The sequence below is a fragment of the Scyliorhinus torazame genome, chromosome 28 (assembly GCF_047496885.1).
Source record: "Scyliorhinus torazame isolate Kashiwa2021f chromosome 28, sScyTor2.1, whole genome shotgun sequence".
Lineage (NCBI taxonomy): Eukaryota > Metazoa > Chordata > Chondrichthyes > Carcharhiniformes > Scyliorhinidae > Scyliorhinus > Scyliorhinus torazame.
The window spans coordinates 31,155,972-31,178,907 of NC_092734.1; the positions used below are offsets into that span (position 1 = coordinate 31,155,972).

General features: G+C 50.0%; 1 protein-coding gene across 2 annotated transcripts in view; it reads right to left on the reverse strand.

Moving 5' to 3' along the window:
- The window catches only part of sec31b (SEC31 homolog B, COPII coat complex component), a 138,993-nt gene extending 126,302 nt beyond the window's left edge, over nucleotides 1-12,691 (reverse strand). For both annotated transcript variants that reach the window (XM_072491799.1, XM_072491798.1), the window contains exon 1: nucleotides 12,585-12,691. The gene's annotated coding sequence lies outside the window, so the exon portion shown is untranslated. The remainder of the gene's footprint in view (nucleotides 1-12,584) is intronic.
- Nucleotides 12,692-22,936: the final 10,245 nt, after the last annotated feature.

Genomic DNA, 22,936 nt, shown 5'->3' on the forward strand with positions numbered 1-22,936 from the left:
TGTACACTGGACACCAGATGTGGTCTCACTAGTGACTTGTACAACCATCCCATTCAATTCCTCTCGCAATAATCTATTAGTTTTCCCAATTAGTTGCCATATCTGCATACTAGCCTTTTGTGACCCGTGCCCAAAGACACCCAGATGCCTCGGAGTCTCAGAGCTCTGCAATCTCTCACCATTTCGATAATGAGCTTTTTTATTCTTCCTGTCAAAATCGACAATTTGTCCACATTGTACTCCATTTCCCGGATATTTGCCCACTCGCTTAACATACCCGTGTCTGCTTGGGGGCCCCCTTATGTTCTCTTCACAACTTACTTTCCTGTCTATCTTTGTATCGTCAGCAAATTTGGCAACCATACCTTCATAGGGCAGCATTGGCACTGCTGCCTCACAGCGCCAGCGACCTGGATTCGATTCTGGCCTCGGGTGACTGTCTGTGTGGAGTTTGCCCTTTCTTCCCGTGTCTGCGTGGGTTTCCTCCGGATGCTCCGGATTCCTCCCACAGTCCAAAGATTTGCAGGTTAGGTGGGGTTAGGGGGATAGGGCGGGGTGTGGGCCTTAGTAGGGTCGGTGCAGACTCAATGGGTCGAACGGCCTCCTCTGCGCTGTAGGGATTCTAAGCTATCCAAGTAATTTACCCAAATTGTAAAACATTGAGGCTCCAACACGGATCCATGTACTTACTTGGTTATAGGCCATCTGCTGGAATGGTCTGTAACATAGGAGAAAACACCTGACTTTGGCATCTTGGACACACCCAGTAAAACTGCATGGGGTGGGGAGTTGTTATTGTGCTAAATTCGAACAAGAGGAATAGCGTCTCCCTGGCCAGGAGAATGCAAGGCAAATCAACGAAGAACAGATTCAACAAAACATATCATGGCACGTGGAGAGCAGCGGCAGGTGAGGTACATCGTTTGAGCGAGGCACTCTGGGATTACTCTGATTAAGTCCAAGTACTGCTTGCAGGACAGAAGCCTCGACCCTGCCTAAGATGTACTGTCGCTGATTAATTTATACCAGACTCCCATAATCTGCTGGAAGAGACCGATTTTACAAGGTTCATAATGAATGATTTGATAAGTTAATAGGTTTGATAAGTAAATGCACGTGAATTATATTCACCTCTATTGTGCAAGACGTTTTCTAACTAAAATTAATGAATGTAGCTAAAACAGTGTAGTGTTATGGTTCCGGATTGGAACCCCCAGTTTTAGTTAAGATTCCAGATCAGAACCCAACTATTTGCATTTGGTAAAAACCGAGGGGAAATATTACTTTTTTAAAAAATATTTTATTCTCCTCCTTTTTCACGTTTTCTCCCACATTTACATCCATCAACAATAAACAATAATCAGCAAGATATGTCAGTCCCCATAATAACAACGATCCCATCTACCCACCAACTCCCAAACCTCAACCCACATGTTTACATAAACAAATGGCAAAAAGGAATCAGGGATTACTCGTAGTCACCCTTAATCTTACACAGCTCCCCCCCCCACCCCAAAAAAAAAACAGGTCTCCAGCTCCTCCTGTCCATTGCCTCTTGTAAAACTCCTCCTCCCAACCTCGGTTCCTTCCCCCCCCAACTTTCCACCCCGGCTAGACCACTCGGACCCTGTTCTGCCAGGCTCCGATGGCCGCAGCCCCTCCCCACACCTCACTCCCGTTCACTGGCCGGCTTAAACCGGCCAGCGTGGAGGCCCCCGCCCGGGTCCCTTTCCCACTTGCCCGGCCCTAGGGAAGCCAAAAGATTCCCTTTTAGCACACAAACCCCGCATATCCACCTACACCCCAAAGAGCCCTCCTTTAGAGTGAAAGTCCCGTCCCTTCCCTTGTCCAAATATATACCACATTGGCTTCTTTAATCTCTACACCCGCGCGCAGTGATACAAAAAAGAAGAAAATACAGTCATGAGGTTACATCGACACATGGCCATTCCTCAATTTGTCAGTTCTGCCACAGTCCTTCTGCTTTCGCAAACTCCTCCGCTGCTTCCGCCGTTCCAAAATAAAAGTCCCTGAGCTTGTAAGTCACCCTCAGCTTCGCTGGATATACAATGCCGCACTGCACCTTGCCAATGTACAGTGCCCTCTTCACCCGGTTGAAGGCAGCCCGCCTCCTTGCCAGCTCCACCGTAAAGTCCTGGTATACACGTATACCAGCTCCAGCCCACTGCACCACCCGCTTCTGCTTGGCCCAGCTCAGGACCTTCTCCTTCACCCTGTACCTACGGAAGCACAGAGTCACTGCCCTTGGCGGCTCACTCGCCTTTGGTACAGGCCTCCACGACCGATGAGCCCGATCCAGTTCATATCGGGAGGAATCCTCCCCCTCCCCCAATAATTTTGCCAGCATCGCGGCAAAATACTCAGTCGGTTTCGGTCCTTCAACTCCTTCGGGCAGCCCCACAATCCTCAAATTCTGTCGCCTGGATCTGTTTTCCAGGTCTTCCATTTTTCCACGCAGATCCTTGTTAGTATCCATCACCTTCCGCATCTCTTTCCCCATCGAGGCGATCCAAGTTGATCACCGTGCTGCAATAACGTCTCCTCAAAGAACAAAGAACAAAGAAATGTACAGCACAGGAACAGGCCCTTCGGCCCTCCAAGCCTGGGCCGACCATGCTGCCCGACTAAGCTACAATCTTCTGCACTTCCTGGGTCCGTATCCCTCTATTCCCATCCTATTCATGTATTTGTCAAGATGCCCCTTAAATGTCACTATCGTCCCTGCTTCCACCACCTCCTCCGGTAGCGGGTTCCAGGCACCCACTACGCTCTGTGTAAAAAACTTGCCTCGTACCTCTACTCTAAACCTTGCCCCTCTCACCTTAAACCTATGCCCCCTAGTAATTGACCCCTCTACCCTGGGGAAAAGCCTCTGACTATCCACTCTGTCTATGCCCCTCAATTTTGTATACCTCTATCAGGTCTCCCCTCAACCTCCTTCGTTCCAGTGAGAACAAACCGAGTTTATTCAACCGCTCCTCATAGCTAATGCCCTCCATACCAGGCAACATTCTGGTAAATCTCTTCTGCACCCTCTCTAAAGCCTCCACATCCTTCTGGTAGTGTGGCGACCAGAATTGAACACTATACTCCAAGTATGGCCTAACTAAGGTTCTATACAGCTGCAACATGACTTGCCAATTCTTATACTCAATGCCCCGGCCAACGAAGGCAAGCATGCCGTATGCCTTCTTGACTACCTTCTCCACCTGTGTTGCCCCTTTCAATGACCTGTGGACCTGTACTCCTAGATCTCTTTGACTTTCAATACTCTTGACTCTCCACTTCCTTCAGCGCCTCCCCTTGCTCTCGCACCTCCGTCCTCACCGGGGAAACCGCCTCCTCCACCAGCACACTCAAAACCTCCCTCATCTCCTTCCTCACCGTCTCCATGCATTTCACAATCTGCGCCAACTGCTTTTCAAATTCCGCAGCCATCACCTTAGTTATTTCTTCAGCCGTAAGCAGTGCGGCCTTCCCTGGTGCTCCAGCCTCCATTTTTCCTGGTGACCCCACGGTGACCTTTCCACTCCCCGATGGACCTCCAGCTGTTTTTTTTTCCGTCCGTTTTCTTGCTCACCCTCGACATTTTTCTTTGTTCCTTTTTTCCTCCTGTGTCTCCACTGTGCCTCCTCCGTGCCTTCTCCCTTCTTTTGCCGCCTCCGCGGACCCTGGGACCGGGCTTAAAGCCCCCAAAATGCCGTTGCCGACCGGGAGCCCTCCATTTTGCGGCCGCCTCCCGCCCGCTGTCACCGGAAGTCTTCAGGGGAAATATTACTGCATGACAGGGGTGATGACACTAACCAGTGGAGAACTTTTATATTAAAACAAACCTTAATTAGAACACAGAATTAACCACATCAGCAACAAAGAAATAGCTTCCTATTTAACAGGCTATTTTTTAAACATCTTAACTTGCTTCCTGAAACCTGCCTCTGCATTCCAATTAAGCAACCCATATATTTCAAATACCACTTATATGTAAAGTTGACAACGAGGTTTTATTTCCTTAACTTGGTGCAGAGTCCCAGAGAGAGAAACCTTTTCTTAGGAGCACGTTGAAAATCTTCTGCTCAGCTTCACATCCTGGGATTAACTCCTTTGCCCAGATAGACCTGGCCCATCCCATTAGCTACGTCAGCTGCTCTCAAGGCACACAGCATTCTTTTGCCTCTTGTTACAAGATGTATCTTAATTGGTTTAGCCAGGCTCAACCGATTCCAACATTACATTAGCTCTCCACCTGCAAACAGGTAAAATGGCTTTTAATATCTATTAGCAAAACACTTACCCCCCCGCAAACATCACTGATTGCCTCACTTTTAATCACAGCTCTGGCAGACATATGGTCTTTAAGCATTTTAACCCAGGTTTTAATAATATTACTGCAAAATTACAATTTCCTATATTCATCACACAAGTCAGTAATTTATATTGGCCAAGCTTGTCAGTGTTGAATGCAGGGATGAAGAATTTACTAAAATACAATAGAGAAAATTCAGAGAGATATTTGAAAGCTGAGAATCTGGAGATGGGCACACTGAAGCATGTGGAATGGGCACATTACTGGGCAATTCAGTGCAGCACTCAAGCGTGCAAGCGGGTTGTGAAGGCTGTTCACAGCCTGGTATGGCAACAGCTCGGCCCAAGACCGTAAGAAACTACAGAGTCGTAAATACAGCCCAGTCCATCACGCAAACCTGCCTCCCATCCATCGACTTTGGCTACAACTCCCGCTGCCTTGGGAAAGCGGGCAGCATAATCAAAGACCCCTCCAGCCCAGGTTATTCACTCTTCCAACTTCTTCCATCGGACAGGAGATACAAAAGTCTGAGAACACGCACTAACATGAACAGGTTCAAAAACAGCTTCTTCCTCGCTGTTACCAAACTCCTGAATGACTTTCTAATGGACTGATCTGATTTCTTCACACATCTTCACTACTGAGTAGTACTACACTCCGTATGCTTCACCCGATGTCTATGTAGTTACATTGCGTATTTATGTATGTCCTGTATGGAATGATCTGTCTGGACTGTATGCAGAACAATACATTTCACTGTACCTCGGTACATGTGACAATAAAACAAATCCAATACAATCCTTGTAAAAGGTTGACACAGGGCGGACAGCTAGAGGGGCATTGGAGGAGCCAAGCTGGGGTTTTGTCAGCAGCAGATGTTCTTGGGGCACAGCTGTACTGTCCATACCTCTCGGCCAGAAGCTCCTGGTTCAAGTCTCACTTCAGGACTGGATGGCCATGGAAGAAGCATACATAATGTGGGGCAAGCAGGTTGGTTCTCATCCTGTAAATCCTTCCAATATGCCTGATGGCAGGCAGTTAAAGAGTGGGAGAGTTTTCTGGTCAGCCATACTGCAGAAGGCATCAGCAAACCACTGCAGGACTTTGCCAAGCATAATCATGGACCAATCAATGGAAGTCAGCACAGTGGTTAGCACCGTTGCTTCACAGCTTCAGGGTCCCAGGTTCGATTCCCAACTGGGGTCACTGTCTGTGCGGAGTCTGCACGTTCTCCCTGTGTCTGCGTGGGTTTCCTCCGGGTGCTCCGGTTTCCTTCCACAAGTCCCAAAAGACCCGCTATTCGGTAATTTGGACATGCTGAATTCTCCCTCAGTGTATCCGAACAGGTGCCGGAATGTGGCGACTAGGGGCTTTTCACAGTAACTTCATTGTAGTCTTAATGTAAGCCTACTTGTGACAATAATAAAGATTATAATAAATCTATGGTCTCCAACAGCCTCTTGGAGCTTGGTACCTGAAGGAGGAGCAGCAGAAGACAGCCAATCTTACAGAGATGAACAAAACCAGTTCTAATCAGGGTGGGGAAGAAACTAGGCTTGGAAACTAGCATGACAAAAAGGTTTTGCATTTCTGGCAGGGTAGTTGATGGAAGATTATCTTATTTAAATATAATACGAACAAAGGTGCATAATATAACAAAGAGTGCACAAGAGAGAAAGTCACTTCTTGCTGCTGTACATCTTCCTGGAAATTCTGCCTTTCCACATGGTAGCAACCAATCTAATACAACAGCAGAATTAGTAAACCCCAGCTGACCTTCAGATGCTCTCTTCCTGTGACTAAATCCAAAGAGGTTCAGCCAGCATAAGTGGTGCTTAGTGACTTAATCCAAATTTGCAAAGTCAGGTGGAGGCGTTTTTCAGGTTTATAAAGACTTGGCTAATTTTGCCATTTGTCACAGGAGAAAAATTAAGCAGAGATGCCAACGTTTGCTGGTTTCAAGATGAACTTTTACAAGATACCAACAGCAGAGTGCGGCAAGAACCAATACATGTTTTTTTTTAAAAATACTTCACATAAGACTGGGTACGAGTACAAAACCAAACCGACCTGACGAAGAACCTCCAAACCTCCCTCAATTTGAACAGTCATCCCACAAGACTGTATGACGTAGGAGCAGATGTAGGCCATTCGGCCCATCGAGTGCTCTGCCATTCAACGAAATCAGAGCTAATCTGATACGATAATCCTCAATTCCACTTTCCCGCTTTATTCCTCTAACCCTCGATTCCCTCACTGATTAAAAATCTGTCTATCTCGGCCTTGAACATACTTAACGACCCAGCCTCTACAGCTCTCTGCGGTAAAGAATTCCATGGGTTCACTCCCCTCTGGAAGAAATTCCTCCTCATCTCGGTCTTAAATGGGCGACCTCCTTGCTCTGAGATTATGCCCTCTGGTCCTAAACCCTGCCACAAGGGCAAACCTCCATAGACATAGAATTTACAGTGCAGAAGGAGGCCATTCGGCCCATCGAGTCTGCACCGGCTCTTAGAAAGAGCACCCCACTTAAGCCCACATCTCCACCCTATCCGCATAACCCAGCAAACCAACCTAACATAGAATGTATAGTGCCGAAGGAGGCCATTCGGCCCTTCGAGTCTGCATCGACCCACTTAAGCCCTCACTTCCACCCTATCCTGGGAACCCAATAACCCCTCCTAACCTTTTTGGCCACTAAGGGCAATTTATCATGGCCAATCCACCTAACCTGCGCGTCTTTGGACTGTGGGGGGAAACCGGAGCACCCGGAGGAAACCCACGCACACACGAGGAGAACGTGCAGACTCCGCACAGACAGTGACCCAGCAGGGAATCGAACCTGGGACCCTGGCGCTGTGAAGCCACAGTGCTATCCACTTGTACTATCGTGCTGCCCAAACACAAGTGCAATTTACCGTGGCCAATCTACCTAACCCGCACATCTTTGAACTTTCAGCATCTACCCTGTCAAGCACTCCCACACCTCCCCCTCCCTTTAACACCAAACGATTTAATGTACGGGACATGTATTTCACAATAATCGACTAAAGACATTTTCTGATAACTTTGCAAAGATGCAAACGAGTGCAGAGCAGTGCTCCGGGCCACTGGAACATGTCTGGAAACAAAGTTAATCCTGGAACTTTACCAACAGCAATAAAAAAAGAATCCCCACACAGGATCAAATACAGTGCATATTGTATATTGAAAAGAAGTATAAATAAATAAATTCTTGAACTTTGGCCTCACCAATAGAGTCACACTCAGCATAAAGAGGAAACAACTAAGAAATCACCTACAGAAAACAAGGACGCAAAGGGTTGCCAGAGATGTTTATGCAACAGCGATGTGGAAAAAGTTTTCACTCAACCAAAAAAAAGGATTTGCATTTAGATAGCACCTTTCACAACAGCAGTATGTCCCAAACCGCTTTACCGCAAGTGAAGTGTCTTTCAAAGACAATCACTGCTGGAATGTAGGAGATGCACCAACATATTTGCACGCGGAAAGTCCCATCGCAATGGGAGAATGACCAGATGATGTGTTTTTCAGTGATGTTCAAACAATCATAGAATGCCTACAGTGCAGGCCATTCAGCCCATCAAGTCTGCATCGATCCTCCAAAAGAGCACCCTACCTATGCCCACTGCCCCGCCCTATTCCCGTAACCCAACCTAACCTTTGGGCACGAAGGGGGCAATTTAGCATGACCAATCGACCTGACCTGCACATCTTTGGACTGTGGCAGGAAACCGGAGCACCCGGAGGAAAACCACGCGGACTTGGGGAGAATGTGCAAACGCCACACAGTCACCCAAGGCTGGAATCGAACCCGGGACATCACCTGTATCTCGGTGTGGGATGCACTCTCAGGAGAGGGGGAGCTTGCAATCCCATTTGCTGTCTCCGCAACCCCATTTGGGACCCTGCATTTCAAACCTAACTGAGGACACAGCTTAACCTCTCACCTGAAAGATTGTACCTCCCAACAGTGCAACAAACCCTCAGCACTGCACTGGAATGTCAGCCAGATTTTTATTCTGCATGGATCAAAAAATAGCATCAAAGCAATTGCAATGATACTAGAATTGTGGCACAGTGGTTAGCACTGCTGCCTCACAGCTCCAGGGACTCGGGTTCGATTCTGGCCTTGGGTGACTTTGTGGAGTTTGTACGTTCTCCCAGTGTTTGCGTGGGTTTCCTCCGGGTGCTCCGGTTTCCTCCCACAATCCAAAGAGATGCAGGTTAGGTGGATTGGCCGTGCTAAATTGCCCTTAGGGTCAAAAGAGGTGTAGGTTAGGTGGGGTTACGAGGATAGGGTGGGGGAGTGGGCCTGAGTAGAGTGATCTTTCAGCGGGTCGGTGCTTCTTCGGCAACTTAGGGGTTCTGTGCAAAGGAATAATGGGAAATGATCGATGTGGACGGTGCAGTCAACTTCCATTCATTTTATCTTGAACTAGATCAGAGTTTCAAGTTTGAATTAAGCAATTCAAAAGCAAACAGAAATCATTTACTAAAAACAAGCAAATTAGCAAACAATTCCAACTGAGCAATATTAGTATTCTTGTATACTTTATACCTTCTCAAGGCCAATTAGGAGTGGACAATAAATGCTGGTCTAGCCAGCAGCGCCCACATCTCATCAAAGAATTAAAAATAACCTTATTTTTTAACTGCCAGCAGTCACCCAAGGGCATTAACCTCATCCAACTGCTCAAAGTATCAAGCAAAACCCCTAATGGTTCGAGACAACATTCCAATAAGTCAGCAACCCAAAGCATCTCCCTGATCCAGTGGTTAGCAATCTCAAAAAGGCACCTTGCAAAGCAGAAACCCACATCTGGGACACAACAATGGGAGCGGCACTTAGGTATATAACTGCAGGAGGAAGGAGATCGATCGCAACCTGGGCACAGTCCGCAGGAGGGGGTTAAAATCTGGGGATTGAGACCACACGGACACAAGAAAAGTCTCTCGCAAAGGATGGAAGGCACAGGCACCCCGTGGGGATGGTGGGAGCATAGGAACTTAACACACAGCCTTCAGGGGAACAGACAGCACCGAGATCAGAGGCAAGTGCCTGAGGAGAGGGGCAGTGACAGGAAACGGGACCACAACCTCGACGGGCAGCGTATGGACTCCGGGGGGGGGACGGGGACGGTAGACGGCACAGAGAAGCACGTCGATGAAGGAGGTTAAGGGCACATGAACCCGAGGCACCATCACCAGTGACAAGCACAGCATTACACAATTCTAAAAGTTCCACGAGCAGCGATATAACTGACCAAATCGCTTGTTTTTGGAGCGGATTGCAGGATAAGTGTTAGCCTAAAAACCAGCAGGAATTTGGGCTCTTTGTCAAATAGCGTTATGTCACATGTTGCATCCAAACAAAAGGGCAGGGGGTGGCTCAATGTCACCTCTCATCTGAGAAAGGGAACCTCCAAGTGGGCAGCACTCCACCAAGTATTGCCATGCCAGATGACAAGCTCGTGTCTCTGGGGTGGGACTTGAGCCTTCTGACTCAGAGACAAGGAGTGTCACCCATTGAGTCAAAGACTAACAACCTGAAAGGAAGGGGGTGGGGGACGGAAAGAGGGAAGCAGAGTGAGTATATTCCAGAGTTTGGTGCCTCTGGGCAGCGCAAGGCACAATTGGCAGGTGCGGCGGGGTGCAGAAGGCAACACGATCAAGGTGGGGTGGGTGAAGGGGCAGAGAAGGAGAGGTTGGGGCGGAGCAGTAAAAGCTGCGAATTGGTGAGGGTGAGGGAATTTTAAAGCTGAGGCACTGTACCAGGTGGATCAGCCAGGGCAAGAGGGGGGGTCAAGCAGGACCTCTTGCTGTGTGGAGGAGCAGAGAAGCAACAAGTGATTGGGATTAGAGGTGCAGAATGCAGGACGGCGGTGAATGGAAGCTGGGCCACACTGACTGGTAAAGGGTCTGGAGGTGGCTGTCAGCAGCAGGAGGGGGGGCTTACTAGGGCAAAGGGAGCCCAGGGGAGGAGAGGGGAGAGAAGGGAAGGTGGGGTGCAGACTGAGGGAGGGGGTGCAGACGGAGGGAGGAGGGGGTGCAGACGGAGGGAGGAGGGGGTGCAGACGGAGGGAGGAGGGGGTGCAGACGGAGGGAGGAGGGGGTGCAGACGGAGGGAGGAGGGGGTGCAGACGGAGGGAGGAGGGGGTGCAGACGGAGGGAGGAGGGGGTGCAGACGGAGGGAGGAGGGGGTGCAGACGGAGGGAGGAGGGGGTGCAGACGGAGGGAGGAGGGGGTGCAGACGGAGGGAGGAGGGGGTGCAGACGGAGGGAGGAGGGGGTGCAGACGGAGGGAGGAGGGGGAGCAGACGGAGGGAGGAGGGGGTGCAGACGGAGGGAGGAAGGGGTGCAGACGGTGGGAGGAGGGGGTGCAGACGGTGGGAGGAGGGGGTGCAGACGGAGGGAGGAGGGGGTGCAGACGGAGGGAGGAGGGGGTGCAGACGGAGGGAGGAGGGGGTGCAGACGGAGGGAGGAGGGGGTGCAGACGGAGGGAGGAGGGGGTGCAGACGGAGGGAGGAGGGGGTGCAGACGGAGGGAGGAGGGGGTGCAGACGGAGGGAGGAGGGGGTGCAGACGGAGGGAGGAGGGGGTGCAGACGGAGGGAGGAGGGGGTGCAGACGGAGGGAGGAGGGGGTGCAGACGGAGGGAGGAGGGGGTGCAGACGGAGGGAGGAGGGGGTGCAGACGGAGGGAGGAGGGGGTGCAGGCGGAGGGAGGAGGGGGTGCAGACGGAGGGAGGAGGGGGTGCAGACGGAGGGAGGAGGGGTTGCAGACGGAGGGAGGAGGGGTTGCAGACGGAGGGAGGAGGGGTTGCAGACGGAGGGAGGAGGGGTTGCAGACGGAGGGAGGAGGGGTTGCAGACGGAGGGAGGAGGGGTTGCAGACGGAGGGAGGAGGGGTTGCAGACGGAGGGAGGAGGGGGTGCAGACGGAGGGAGGAGGGGGTGCAGACGGAGGGAGGAGGGGGTGCAGACTGAGGGAGGAGGGGGTGCAGACTGAGGGAGGAGGGGGTGCAGACTGAGGGAGGAGGGGGTGCAGACTGAGGGAGGAGGGGGTGCAGACTGAGGGAGGAGGGGGTGCAGACTGAGGGAGGGGGGGTGCAGGCTGAGGGAGGGGAGGGTGCAGACTGAGGGGAGGAGGGTGCAGACTGAGGGGAGGGGGGTGCAGACTGAGGGGAGGGGGGGTGCAGACTGAGGGGAGGGGGGGTGCAGACTGAGGGGAGGGGGGGTGCAGACTGAGGGGAGGGGGGGTGCAGACTGAGGGGAGGGGGGGTGCAGACTGAGGGGAGGGGGGTGCAGACTGAGGGGAGGGGGGGTGCAGACTGAGGGGAGGGGGGGTGCAGACTGAGGGGAGGGGGGGTGCAGACTGAGGGGAGGGGGGGTGCAGACTGAGGGGAGGGGGGGTGCAGACTGAGGGGAGGGGAGGTGCAGACTGAGGGGAGGGGGGGTGCAGACTGAGGGGAGGGGGGGTGCAGACTGAGGGGAGGGGGGGGTGCAGACTGAGGGGAGGGGGGGGTGCAGACTGAGGGGAGGGGGGTGCAGACTGAGGGGAGGGGGGTGCAGACTGAGGGGAGGGGGGTGCAGACTGAGGGGAGGGGGGTGCAGACTGAGGGGAGGGGGGGGTGCAGACTGAGGGGAGGGGGGGGTGCAGACTGAGGGGAGGGGGGGTGCAGACTGAGGGGAGGGGGGGTGCAGACTGAGGGGAGGGGGGGTGCAGACTGAGGGGAGGGGGGGTGCAGACTGAGGGGAGGGGGGGTGCAGACTGAGGGGAGGGGGGTGCAGACTGAGGGGAGGGGGGGTGCAGACTGAGGGGAGGGGGGTGCAGACTGAGGGGAGGGGGGGTGCAGACTGAGGGGAGGGGGGGTGCAGACTGAGGGGAGGGGGGGTGCAGACTGAGGGGAGGGGGGTGCAGACTGAGGGGAGGGGTGCAGACTGAGGGGAGGGGGGGGGTGCAGACTGAGGGGAGGGGGGGGTGCAGACTGAGGGGAGGGGGGGTGCAGACTGAGGAGAGGGGGGGGGTGCAGGCTGGGGTGGGGTTGAGGGGTGCCGGCCGCTTCCCTGGCTGTTACAGAGGGGAGGGTGACTCACTCTAGCCCCCACCACCGGTGCCTGAAGCACCAGCCCGGGCCTTGCAGCTCCAGGCCCTGCCTGATCACCCATCGATTGATCGATCGATGCACCGGCTGGCAGGCCAGCTCTCCAGGCCCCTTCACCCCGGCGGCCGCTTGCTTACCGTCAGAGGACGCTGATCCCTCCTGCAATCCGCCTCCCGCCCGGGCGGACGCCGCCCCACCACGATCTCTTCCTCGCCCGCACTCAGGCCGGAGACGTGGCAACTGCGCCGGCGCCAACTCTGCGCCCCGCCCCCCCTGCACCTCCATGACCAGCGGGCGGGGCGGCGGCCGCCATCGTGGTAAAGGTGGATCAGGTCGGCGCGCTACCGCCGGACCCGACATCTTGGTAAAGGTGAGGCGGTGCGGGCCATCTCGCCGGACCTGTCATCTTGGTAAACGTGAGGCGGGTCGGTGCGCTAAATCTGGGCCCGCCATCTTGGTAAAGGTGAGGAGGCCCATTGGGTGGAAAAGGAGGGGGGGGGGGGTGCTGAGAAGATCTTGAGGCCAGGGGTGATGTCTGCAGCAGAAAGCCTGAAAAAGTGCATTCTAAAAGGCCTGAAATGGGATGAAAGGATGAGTTATAGGATGGTCCCAGAAAATCCAGCACATTTGGTCGCCCTGAAACATGATGAAGAAGCTAAGCTCCAAAAGTTAGTGATTCCAAACAAACCTGCTGGACTTTAACCTGATGTTGTAAAGACTTCTTAAGGGGCTGTTTAGCACAGGGCTAAATCGCTGGCTTTGAAAGCAGAGCGCGGTTCAATTCCCGTCACAGCCTCCCCGAACAGGTGCTAGAATGTGGCGACTAGGGGCTTTTCACAGTAACTTCATTTTGACCCAAAGACAGTGATGGGACAGTGATATAGTTCTAAGTCAGGCTACTGTGTTACTTGGAAGGGAACTTGCAAGGGGCGGAGTTGCCACACATCTTCTGCCCTTGTCCTTCTAGGTGGTAGAGGTGCCGGGTTTGGAAGATGCTGTCTGAGGAGCCTTAGTGAGTTCCTGCAGTGCATCTTGTAAATGGTACACACCTGGCGGCACGGTGGTGCAAGTGGTTAGCATTGCTGCCGCACGGTGCCGAGGTCCCAGGTTCGATCCCAGCTCTGGGTCACTGTCCATGTGGAGTTTGCACATTCTCCCCGTGTTTGCGTGGGTTTCGCCCCCACAACCCAAAGATGTGCACAGTAGGTGGATTGGCCACAATAAATTGCCCCTTAATTGGAATAAATGAATTGGGTACTCTAAAAAAAATTTTTAAGTAAATGGTACACACTACTGCCACTGTCTGTCAATGTTGGAGGGGGTGAATGTTTGTGGATGGGGTGTTTTGTGCTGGGTGGTGGTGAACGTTTTGAGTGTTGTTGGAGCTGCATTGATCCAGATAAATGGAGAGTATTGCATCACACTCCTGACTTGTGCCTTGTAGATAATGGACAGGCATTGGAGAGTCAAGAGATGAGTTACCCCCCACCAAATTCCCAGCCTCTGACTTACTCTTGTAGACACCGTATTTATATGGCTGATCCCAGTTCAGTTTCTAGTCAATAGTAACCTCCAGGCTGTTGGTAGTGGGGGATTCAGTGATGGTAATGCCATTGGATGACAAGGGGAGATAGTTGGGCTCTCCCTTGTTAGAGATAGTCATTGCCTGGTCACAGTTTATTGGCTCAATAAAAAATAATCCCAGATTAACAGCACATAATCAGGTGAAGAAATAATTGTTTCTCATTATTTGAATCACAACAACAACTTGTACTTATATAGTGCCTTTAACATACTAAAATATCCCAAGGTCCATCACAGGAGCATTATGAAACAGAACATTATCAAACTGAGTTCTCCCAGTGAGCCAGAGAAGACACAGCCAGAGTGAGGCACAGTGAAGAGTGAGTTTGGGAATTTGAAGCTAGGTGGGAATTGAATCGGTAAGACTGTTCCTTTTTAAATTTCAGGAATTTAAATTAATCTAGAATTGTGCAGTGAAGGTTAACAAGGGGCTGCCCCACCCACTCACATAACTGGTTGGCAGTTAAGTGTCATTCACCTTAAGCTACTTTGATCTGAAAGCAGGTGGGGGGGAGGGGAGTCAACTCAGGCCAATTTAAAAAGTGCAACTTTAACTCACTTCCAGTGAGTTCTCCCAGTGAGCCAGAGAAGACACAGCCAGAGTGAGGCACAGAGAAGAGTGAAGCACAGCGAAGAGTGAATTTGGGAATTCGAAGCTGGATTGGGAGGGGGTGCTTTTTATCCTTGGGAAGTGACTGGTAAGTAGTTTTTCTTTTCATTTTGTCTATTTATTTATTTATTTTTTTTCTTTTGATTTTTGGAATTGTAGTTTTATAAGTTAACCTAAGGTTTAAGACATGGCAGGAGATCCCAGACCCGTGTCATGCTCCTCGAGTGCGATGTGGGAGCTCAGGGCCACGTCCGCTGTCCCTGACTCATTCACGTGCAAGAAGTGTGTCCAGTTGCAGCTTCTGTTAGACCGCTTGACGGCTCTGGAGCTGCGGATGGACTCACTTTGGAGCATCCGCGATGCTGAGGATGTCGTGGATAGCACGTTTAGCGAGTTGGTCACACTGCAGGTGAAAGTTACTGAGGGAGATAGAAAATGGGTGACCAAAAGACAGAGCAAGAGGAGGAAGGCAGTGCAGATGTCCCCTGCGGTCATCTCCCTGCAAAACAGATATACCGCTTTGGATACTGTTGAGGGAGATGGCTCACCAGGGGAAGGCAGCAGCAGCCAGGTTCATGGCACCGTGGCTGGCTCTGCTGCACAGGAGGGCAGGAAGAAGAATGGCAGGGCTATAGTGATTGGGGACTCAATCGTAAGGGGAATAGACAGGCGGTTCTGCGGACGCAATCGAGACTCCAGGATGGTATGTTGCCTCCCTGGTGCAAGGGTCAAGGATGTCTCTGAGCGGCTGCAGGACATTTGGGGGGGGGGGGGTGAACAGCCAGCTGTCGTGGTGCACATAGGCACCAACGATATAGGTAAAAAACGGGATGAGGTCCTACAAGCTGAATTCAGGGAGTTAGGAGTTAAACTAAAATGTAGGACCTCAAAGGTAGTAATCTCAGGATTGATATGTGTCCTATCGAAAGGACAGGCAGATGGGCAAAGGGGGCGGGGTTGCATTGTTAGTAAGGAATTAAGTTAAATCGATAGCAAGGAGCGATATAGGATCAGAAGGCATAGAATCTCTGTGGGTAGAGTTGAGGAATCACAAAGGTAAAAAGACCCTGATGGGAGTTATGTATAGGCCCCCTAGCAGTTGTCAGGTTGTGGGGCAGAAAATAAATCAGGTGATGGAAAATGCATGTAAAAAAGGCAATATTGCAATAATCATGGGAGACTTCAATATGCAGGTGGACTGGGAAAATCAGGTTGGTAGTGGATCCCAAGAAATGGGATTTTTACTCATTTTTACTTTTATACCTTTTTTCAAATTGTGTGTGTCGGGGGGAAACTGAAGTGACATCACAGAAAAGCTGTGGCCAGAGTGGCTGGTTGGGATTCTACACTAAATTTTTTAAAAAATTGGAGTATTTGGTAACTAATTAAACATAATAACTTAATTATAATTTAGAGGGATATCTAAGCCAGAGATCGGAGAGTACTATAGTTAGCTATCGCATTTCTATTAGAAATCTAGTGCTAGGAAACAGATAGTTGACAGTAACTTTGAAATTTTTAAAAAAAATATTATAAAAAAAGGACAAATTTTAATTTTAATTTTAATTAATTGAGGCAATGTCAGTTAGAGGGGTGCTGTGCTCTGACTGTGAGATGTGGCAGGTCCGGGAGGCTTCCAGCGTCCCGGATGGCTTCATCTGCAGAAAGTGCACCCAACTGGAGCTCCTCACAGACCGCATGGTTCGGTTGGAGCAGCAATTGGATGCACTTAGGAGCATGCAGGTGGCGGAAAGCGTCATAGATCGCAGTTATGTAAATGTGGTCACATCCAAGGTGCAGGCAAAGAAATGGGTGACCACCAGAAAGGGCAGGCAGTCAGTGCAGGAATCCCCTGTGGTTGTCCCCCTCTCGAACAGATATACCCCTTTGGATACTGTCGGGGGGATAGCCTATCAGGGGAAAACAGCAGCAGCCAGAGCAGTGGCACCACGGCTGGCTCTGATGTTCAGAAGGGAGGGTCAAAGCGCAGAAGAGTAATAGTAATAGGGGACTCTATAGTCAGGGGCACAGATAGGCGCTTCTGTAGACGTGAAAGAGACTCCAGGCTGGTATGTTGCCTCCCTGGTGCCAGGGTCCAGGATGTCTCCGAACGGGTAGAGGGCATCCTGAAGGGGGAGGGCAAACAGGCAGAGGTCGTTGTACATATTGGTACTAACGACATAGGCAGGAAGGGGCATGAGGTCCTGCAGCAGGAGTTCAGGGAGCTAGGCAGAAAGTTAAAAGACAGGATCTCGAAGGTTGTAATCTCGGGATTACTCCCTGTGCCACGTGCCAGTGAGGCTAGAAATAGGAAGATAGAGCAGCTAAACACGTGGCTAAACAACTGGTGTAGGAGGGAGGGTTTCCATTATCTGGACCACTGGGAGCTCTTCCGGGGCAGGTGTGACCTGTATAAGAAGGACGGGTTGCATCTAAACCGGAGAGGCATAAATATCCTGGCCGCGAGGTTTGCTAGTGTCACACGGGAGGGTTTAAACTAGTATGGCAGGGGGGTGGGCACGGGAGCAATAGGTCAGAAGGTGAGAGCATTGAGGGAGAACTAGGGAATAGGGACAGTGTGGCTCTGAGGCAGAGCAGACAGGGAGAAGTTGCTGAACACAGCGGGTCTGGTGGCCTGAAGTGCATATGTTTTAATGCAAGGAGCATTACGGGTAAGGCAGATGAACTTAGAGCTTGGATTAGTACTTGGAACTATGATGTTGTTGCCATTACAGAGACCTGGTTGAGGGAAGGGCAGGATTGGCAGCTAAACGTTCCAGGATTTAGATGTTTCAGGCGGGATAGAGGGGGATGTAAAAGGGGAGGCGGAGTTGCGCTACTTGTTCGGGTGAATATCACAGCTGTACTGCGAGAGGACACCTCAGAGGGCAGTGAGGCTATATGGGTAGAGATCAGGAATAAGAAGGGTGCAGTCACAATGTTGGGGGTATACTACAGGCCTCCCAACAGCCAGCGGGAGATAGAGGAGCAGATAGGTAGACAGATTTTGGAAAAGAGTAAAAACAACAGGGTTGTGGTGATGGGAGACTTCAACTTCCCCAATATTGACTGGGACTCACTTAGTGCCAGGGGCTTAGACGGGGCGGAGTTTGTAAGGAGCATCCAGGAGGGCTTCTTAAAACAATATGTAGACAGTCCAACTAGGGAAGGGGCGGTACTGGACCTGGTATTGGGGAATGAGCCCGGCCAGGTGGTAGATGTTTCAGTAGGGGAGCATTTTGGTAACAGTGACCACAATTCAGTAAGTTTTAAAGTACTGGTGGACAAGGATAAGAGTGGTCCGAGGATGAATGTGCTAAATTGGGGGAAGGCTAATTATAACAATATTAGGCGGGAACTGAAGAACATAGATTGGGGCGGATGTTTGAGGGCAAATCAACATCTGACATGTGGGAGGCTTTCAAGTGTCAGTTGAAAGGAATACAGGACCGGCATGTTCCTGTGAGGAAGAAAGATAAATACGGCAATTTTCGGGAACCTTGGATGACGAGTGATATTGTAGGCCTCGTCAAAAAGAAAAAGGAGGCATTTGTCAGGGCTAAAAGGCTGGGAACAGACGAAGCCTGCGTGGAATATAAGGAAAGTAGGAATGAACTTAAGCAAGGAGTCAGGAGGGCTAGAAGGGGTCACGAAAAGTCATTGGCAAATAGGGTTAAGGAAAATCCCAAGGCTTTTTACACGTACATAAAAAGCAAGAGGGTAGCCAGGGAAAGGGTTGGCCCACTGAAGGATAGGCAAGGGAATCTATGTGTGGAGCCAGAGGAAATGGGCGAGGTACTAAATTAATACTTTGCATCAGTATTCACCAAAGAGAAGGAATTGGTAGATGTTGAGTCTGGAGAAGGGGGTGTAGATAGCCTGGGTCACATTGTGATCCAAAAAGACGAGGTGTTGGGTGTCTTAAAAAATATTAAGGTAGATAAGTCCCCAGGGCCTGATGGGATCTACCCCAGAATACTGAAGGAGGCTGGAGAGGAAATTGCTGAGGCCTTGACAGAAATCTTTGGATCCTCGCTGTCTTCAGGGGATGTCCCGGAGGATTGGAGAATAGCCAATGTTGTTCCTCTGTTTAAGAAGGGTAGCAAGGATAATCCCGGGAACTACAGGCCGGTGAGCCTTACTTCAGTGGTAGGGAAATTACTGGAGAGAATTCTTCGAGACAGGATCTACTCCCATTTGGAAGCAAATGGACGTATTAGTGAGAGGCAGCATGGTTTTGTGAAGGGGAGGTCGTGTCTCACTAACTTGATAGAGTTTTTCGAGGAGGTCACTAAGATGATTGATGCAGGTAGGGCAGTAGATGTTGTCTATATGGACTTCAGTAAGGCCTTTGACAAGGTCCCTCATGGTAGACTAGTACAAAAGGTGAAGTCACACGGGATCAGGGGTGAGCTGGCAAGGTGGATACAGAACTGGCTAGGCCATAGAAGGCAGAGAGTAGCAATGGGGGGATGCTTTTCTAATTGGAGGGCTGTGACCAGTGGCGTTCCACAGGGATCAGTGCTGGGACCTTTGCTCTTTGTAGTATATATAAATGATTTGGAGGAAAATGTAACTGGTCTGATTAGTAAGTTTGCAGACGACACAAAGGTTGGTGGAATTGCGGATAGCAATGAGGACTGTCGGAGGATACAGCAGGATTTAGATTGTCTGGAGACTTGGGCGGAGAGATGGCAGATGGAGTTTAATCCGGACAAATGTGAGGTAATGCATTTTGGAAGGTCTAATGCAGGTAGGGAATATACAGTGAATGGTAGGACCCTCAAGAGCATTGAAAGTCAAAGAGATCTAGGAGTACAGGTCCACAGGTCATTGAAAGGGGCAACACAGGTGGAGAAGGTAGTCAAGAAGGCATACGGCATGCTTGCCTTCATTAGCCGGGGCATTGAGTATAAGAATTGGCAAGTCATGTTGCAGCTGTATAGAACCTTAGTTAGGCCACACTTTGAGTATAGTGTTCAATTCTGGTCGCCACACTACCAGAAGGATGTGGAGGCTTTAGAGCGGGTGCAGAAGAGATTTACCAGAATGTTGCCTGGTATGGAGGGCATTAGCTATGAGGAGCGGTTGAATAAACTCGGTTTGTTCTCACTGGAACGAAGGAGGTTGAGGGGAGACCTGATAGAGGTATACAAAATTATGAGGGGCATAGACAGAGTGGATAGTCAGAGGCTTTTCCCCAGGGTAGAGGGGTCAATTACTAGGGGGCATAGGTTTAAGGTGAGAGGGGCAAGGTTTAGAGTAGATGTACGAGGCAAGTTTTTTACGCAGAGGGTAGTGGGTGCCTGGAACTCGCTACCGGAGGAGGTAGTGGAAGCAGGGACGATAAGGACATTTAAGGGGCATCTTGACAAATATATGAATAGGATGGGAATAGTAGGATACGGACCCAGGAAGTGTAGAAGATTGTAGTTTAGTCGGGCAGCATGGTCGGATGGTCGGCACGGGCTTGGAGGGCCGAAGGGCCTGTTCCTGTGCTGTACATTTCTTTGTTCTTTGTTCTTTGTCTAAGAGATGGGGTTTTTGGAGCAGCTTGTGACAGAGCCTACTAGGGAACAGGCAATTCTGGATTTGGTGATGTATAATGAGGCAGACTTGATTAGGGAACTTAAGGTGAAGGAACCCTTGGGGAGCAGTGACCACAATATGATAGAATTTACCCTGCAATTTGAGAGGGAGAAGCTGCAATCAGATGTAATGGTTTTGCAATTAAATAAGAGTAACTACAAAGACATGAGGGAGGAGCTGGCCAGAGTTGATTGGAGAAGGAGCCTAGCAGGGAAGACAGTGGAACAGCAATGGCATGAGTTTTTGGGGGTTATTAGGGAGGCAAAACAGAAATTCATCCCAAGGAGGTGGAAACATGCCAAGGGGAGGACAAGGCATCCATGTCTGACGAGGGATGTCAAGGACCGCATAAAGGCTAAAGAAAAAGCATACAAAGTGGCGAGTTTTAGTGGGAAACCAGAGGATTGGGAAGCCTTTAAAAGCGAGCAGAGGACAACTAAAAAAGCAATAATGGGGGAGAAGATGAAGTACTAGTGCAAGCTAGCTAGTAATATAAAGGAAGATAGGAAGAGATTTTTTTCAGTATGTAAAAGGTAAGAGAGAGGCAAAAATAGACATTGGACCACTAGAAAATGTGGCTGGAGAAGTAATAATAGGAAACGAAGAAATGGCAGACGAACTGAATAGTTACTTTGCAGCAGTCTTCACAGTGGAAGACACCAGTGGGATGCCAGAGCTCCAGGAGAACCAGGGGGCAGAGGTGAGTGCAGTGACAATTACTAAGGAGGAGGTACTGGAGAAACTGAAAGGTCTGAAGGTGGATAAATCACCTGGACCGGATGGACTACACCCCAGGGTCATAAAAGAGATAGCTGAGGAAATTGTCGAGGCATTAGTGATGATCTTTCAGGAATCACTTGAGGCAGGAAGGGTCCCAGAGGACTGGAAGGTGGCGAATGTAACACCACTGTTTAAGAAGGGAGGGAGGCAGAAGACGGAAAATTATAGGTTGGTTAGCCTGACTACAGTCATTGGTAAGATTTTAGAGTCTGTTATTAAAGATGAGATCGCGAAGCACTTGGAAGTGCATGATAAAATAGGACTGAGTCAGCACGGCTTTGTCAAAGGAAGGTCGTGTCTGACAAATCTGTTACAGTTCTTTGAGGAGGTAACAAGCAAGTTAGACAAAGGAGAACCAGTGGACGTGATTTATTTAGATTTCCAGAAGGCCTTTGACAAGGTGCCACATAGGAGACTGTTAAATAAGTTAAAAGCCCATGGTGTTAAGGGTAAGATCCTGGCATGGATAGAGGATTGGCTGACAGGCAGAAGGCAAAGAGTGGGGATAAAGGGGTCTTTTTCAGGATGGCAGCCGGTGACTAGTGGTGTGCCTCAGGGGTCTGCGCTGGGATCACAACTTTTTACAATATACATTAATGATTTGGAAGAAGGTACTGAAGGCACTGTTGCTAAGTTTGCAGATGATACAATGATCTGTAGAGGGACAGGTGGTATTGAGGAAGAAAGGGGGCTGCAGAAGGACTTGGACAAGCTAGGAGAGTGGGCACTGAAGTGGCAAATGAAATACAATGTGGAAAAGTGTGAGGTTATACACTTTGGAAGGAGGAATCTAAGCGTAGACTATTTTCTAAATGGGGAAATGCTTCGGAAAGCAGAAGCACAAAGGGACTTGGGAGTCCTAGTTCACAATTCTCTTAAGGTTAATGTGCAGGTTCAATCGGCAGTTAAGAAGGCAAATGCAATGTTAGCATTCATGTCAAGAGGGCTAGAATACAGGAATGTTCTTCTGAAGCTGTATAAGGCTCTGGTCAGACCCCGTTTGGAATATTGTGAGCAGTTTTGGGCCCCATATCTAAGGAAGGATGTGCTGGCCTTGGAAAGGGTCCAGAGGTGGTTCACAAGAATGATACTTGGAATGAAGAACGTTTGAGGACTCTGGGTCTGTACTTGTTGGAGTTTAGAAGGATGAGAGGGGATCTTATTGAAACATACAAGTTACTGCGAGGCCTGGTTAGAGTGGACGTGGCGAGGATGTTTCCACTTGTAGGAAAAACTAGAACCAGAGGACACCATCTCAGATTAAAGGGACGATCCTTTAAAACAAAGATGAGGAGGAATTTCTTCAGCCAGAGGGTGGTGAATCTGTGGAACTCTTTGCCGCAGAAGGCTGTGGAGGCCAATTCACCTGAGTGTCTTTAAGACAGAGATAGATAGGTTCTTGATTAATAAGGGGATCAGGGGTTATGGGGAGAAGGCATGAGAATGGGGATGAGAAAATATCAGCCATGATTGAATGGTGGAGCAGACTCGATGGGCCGAGTGGCCTAATTCTGCTCCTATGTCTTATGGTCTAAACACTGAGCCACATAAAGAGCTATTAGGAGAGATGGCCAAAATCTTGGCCAATGAGGTAGGATTTAAGGAGTGTATTAAAGATGGAAAGTGATGTTTATAGAGGTAATTCAATAGCTTTGGACTGAGGGTATTGAATATATGGCTGCTAATGGTGGATCAACTGTGAAAATAGAGTTGATATACTCTACACCTTTCGAGAAAAAATTATTGGCTGAAATATCAAATCAAAAAGATACAAATGACAAACCAGTAATTTTTTTTTCATTCATTCAAAGGACTGTGGTCACTGGTAGTTCATCATTTATTGCCCATCTCCATTTGCCCTAAAGCTTTTTTTATGAGTACCCTTTTTTTTCCAATTAAGGGGCAATTTAGTGTGGCCAATTCACC